Below are 3991 nucleotides of genomic sequence, written 5' to 3' on the forward strand. Positions count from 1 at the left end.
TTTTTACTGTGGGGAGGGGGGCCATCGGGTGGCGGGGTGCCCGCTAAAAGGCCGGAGCTCACGCGGCGTCGGGGGATCCGCGTGAGCTCGACCAGCACCGGCTCTCCCAGTCCCAGCACGCTCACGCTGCAGGCACGTGTCCAGCTTGCGGGGGGCGACCAGAACGTGGCAGCCTTGGTGGATTCCGGCGCGGAGGGGAACATCATGGACATTAGCCTGGCGCGTCGGTGGGGTGTCGGCTTCCTCCCTCTGAGCCCGCCCATTCCCGCGCGTGCCATTGATGGCCGCCTGATTGGCGAGGTGGCGTTCGTGACAGAACCGGTTAAGGTACTGCTCTCCGGCAATCACCACGAGACCATCCAGTTTTTTCTTCTTTCCCTCCCAGGACAGCAGCTCATCCTGGGGCACCCTTGGTTGCGGCAGCACAACCCGGTGCTGGACTGGGAGGTGGGGGTTGTACGGCAGTGGAGCGAACGCTGCCATCGAGTGTGCCTGAAGGCGGCCACCAGCCCACTCGGCAGAGCCCCGCCCAGGTACAGTCCCGACATCTCCAAGGTCCCAGCAGTTTATCACGAACTCAAGGAGGTTTTTAGTAAAGCCAGGGCCGCTTCTCTTCCTCCACACCGGTCCTACGATTGCGCCATCGACCTGTTGCCCGGCACCTTCCCTCCCAAGGGGCGCGTCTACTCCCTGTCCGCTCCTGAGCGCCGGGCTATGGAGGAGTACATCCGGGAGTCCCTGGCAGCCGGCATCATACGGCCGTCCTCTTCACCTGCGGGAGCGGGGTTTTTCTTCGTGAAGAAGAAGGAGGGCACGCTCCGTCCGTGTATCGACTACCGGGGAATAAACGCAATCACCGTAAAGAACCGATACCCTCTGCCTCTTCTTTCGTCCGCCTTTGAGAGCCTTCAGGGTGCCACCATCTTCACCAAGCTGGATCTTCGCAACGCCTACCACCTGATCCGCATCCGGGAGGGAGACGAGTGGAAGACGGCTTTCAACACCCCGAGCGGACACTACGAGTACTTGGTGGTTCCGTTTGGGCTCACCAACGCCCCAGCAGTTTTCCAGTCACTGATAAACGACGTGTTACGAGACATGCTGGACAAATTTGTGTTCGTTTATTTGGACGACATCCTCATCTTCTCCCGCTCGCTTCCTGAACACATCAAGCATGTTCGGGCGGTGCTGCGACGCCTCCTAGAGAATTCGCTCTACGTGAAGGCAGAGAAGTGCGAGTTCCACACCTCCTCTGTCAAATTCCTCGGCTACGTGGTGCGTGAGGGATCCATCGAAATGGACCCTGGGAAGGTGGAGGCGGTCACGTCATGGCCTGTTCCCGAGACACGCAAGCGGCTGCAACAATTCTTAGGTTTCGCGAACTTTTATCGCCGTTTTATCCGTGGATACAGCACGGCGGCCGCGCCACTCACCGCCCTTACCAGCCCCGCCTCTCCATACGAATGGACAGAACGGGCAGAACAAGCATTTCAGGAGCTTAAGAGGAGGTTCACATCCGCTCCCATCCTCAGAGTTCCCGATCCCGACAGACAGTTCGTGGTCGAAGTGGACGCCTCGAACGTGGGTGTCGGGGCGGTGTTGTCTCAACGCAGCCGCCAAGACGGTCGTCTCCATCCGTGCGCCTTCTTCTCTCGCCGTTTGTCAGCCTCAGAACGGAACTATGACATCGGTAATCGGGAGCTCCTCGCCGTCAAGTTGGCTTTGGAGGAGTGGCGACATTGGCTGGAGGGCGCCACCACTCCGTTCATTGTCTGGACCGACCACCGCAACTTGGAGTATCTGAGATCGGCCAAGAGACTGAACGCGAGACAGGCACGGTGGGCTCTGTTCTTTGACCGGTTTGAGTTCTCTCTTTCCTACAGACCGGGTTCCCGTAACGCGAAGGCGGACGCCCTGTCGCGTTTGTTTCCTGGTGGGGAGGAGGGACAGGGTCCGCCTCCCACTATCCTCCCGAGCTCGGTTCGGGTGGCGGCTCTTACATGGGAGATCGAACGCCAAGTGGAAGCCGCATCACGCGATCAACCCGGCCCTAGCAACTGCCCGGAGGGTCGCCTGTTCGTCCCTGAAGGCCTGCGATCGGCCGTGCTGCAATGGGCGCACGACTCACGCCTGGCCTGTCATCCCGGCGCTGCACGCACGAGGTACGTGGTGGCACAGCGTTTCTGGTGGCCCACCTGGCAAGTGGACACCAGCGACTACGTCAGAGCCTGCTCAATCTGTAACCGCTACAAGACGCCTACTCGTCCTCCGGCCGGGCTGCTTCAACCCTTGCCGGTTCCCCAGCGTCCCTGGTCTCACCTGTCGATCGACTTTGTCACGGGCCTCCCCCCCTCAGAGGGAAACACGGTGGTCCTCATGGTGGTAGACCGTTTTAGCAAGATGACGCATTTCATCCCTCTGCCTAGGCTCCCATCTGCAAAGCAGACAGCGTCCATCATGGTGCGGGAGGTGTTTCGTCACCACGGTCTCCCACGAGACATCGTGTCAGACCGAGGACCTCAATTCGCCTCCACCTTCTGGACGGAGTTCTGCCGACTCCTCGGCGCCACGGCCAGCCTCTCCTCGGGGTTTCACCCTCAGTCCAACGGTCAAGCGGAGCGCCTGAACCAGGAACTGGGCAGGTCTCTCCGATGCATGGCCGCCGGAGACCAGCGCGGGTGGGTACAACAGCTTCCCTGGGTAGAGTACGCTCACAATTCCCTTCCCAGCTCGGCCACGGGACTTTCGCCTTTCCACTGCGTCTTCGGGTACCAGCCACCCTTGTTCGCCCACCAGGAGCGTGGTGCGGCGTGCCCGTCGGCCCAGGCTTGTGTCCGCCGTTGTCATCGTGCCTGGGCGAGGGGCCGGGCCACTCTTCTCCGCTCTGTTTCAGGCTACGCCCGCCAGGCGAACAAGCACCGGACGCCGGCTCCGGAGTACAGAGTGGGGCAGCGTGTGTGGCTCTCGACGCGGGATTTGCCGCTGCGAGCGGGATCCCGCAAACTGGCGCCCCGCTTTGTTGGACCGTTCCCTATCCAGAGGGTGATTGGCCCGGCCGCAGTCCGTCTGCTCCTTCCAGACTCCATGAAGGTTCATCCCACGTTCCACGTGTCCCGTGTGCGGCCCATCCATGAAAGCGCGTTGGCGCCGGCGCCCGTTCCGCCGCCGCCGCCCCAGCTCGTCGATGGGGGCCCGGCTTACGCTGTCCGCTCCCTGCTCCGATCGCGGCGGCGTGGTCGGGGCCTACAATACCTCGTGGACTGGGAGGGTTATGACGACGCGCACCGCTCCTGGATTCCGAGCCGCTGGATACTCGACCGTTCGCTCATCACGGAGTTCCATCGCTGTCATCCGGACCAACCGGGTCCTCGGCGCGGGCGCCCGAGGAGGGACGGGGGGGACCAGGGGTGAGGGTCCAGGGTGGTCTTGCCCACTGGTACCGGGGTCTTCTGCCCCCGCGCCCGTCGATCCTGCGTCTGGCGAGGTGTCGGACGTTTCAGCGGTGTGCTGACCCCTCCACCTGGCCACCCGGGGTAGTGCCTTCCTTTTAGTTTTTTTTTTGTTTTGTTATTTTCGGTTCCTGGGGACGTCGGGAGCCGTCCCTTGTGGGGGGGGTTCTGTCACGTGCTGGTGCCACCTGCGACGGGACCACGCCCCCCTGTCAGTGGGATCACCGTCACCTGCCACGGGTTCATGGACAGCGCTATATCAGCGCTGCCAGCGCAGACCCGAGTGCCAGTCTGTCCCTTGATGCTGCTTCGCTCATCATTCCCGGAGAGAATTGACTCACTTGACTACTCGAAACCCTCGCAGAATCGTTGTCCTCTCCAGCCCGATCGCCGCTCCAGCGCCAGCTGTTCCCATCATCCCCTTCAAATAAAGTCCGTCGTTACGCACTTGGCTGTACTGTCCGATCCTTAACAAGGTGGTCGCGGCGCCTCATTCGACTTCCAGCGGCCGGCGAGCTCGCGCACCCGCCCGGCACATCCGG

General features: G+C 62.1%; 1 long non-coding RNA gene across 1 annotated transcript; it reads left to right on the forward strand.

Annotated features, from left to right (window-relative positions):
* LOC137840056 (uncharacterized) lies at positions 1-870 on the forward strand. The gene is made up of 2 exons (XR_011086445.1): positions 1-533; positions 676-870. It is a non-coding gene; the product is annotated as an uncharacterized lncRNA (long non-coding RNA).
* The last annotated feature ends 3121 nt before the right edge of the window (positions 871-3991 follow it).

Source organism: Syngnathus scovelli, unplaced genomic scaffold (genome assembly GCF_024217435.2).
Source record: "Syngnathus scovelli strain Florida unplaced genomic scaffold, RoL_Ssco_1.2 HiC_scaffold_70, whole genome shotgun sequence".
In the NCBI taxonomy this organism is placed as follows: domain Eukaryota; kingdom Metazoa; phylum Chordata; class Actinopteri; order Syngnathiformes; family Syngnathidae; genus Syngnathus; species Syngnathus scovelli.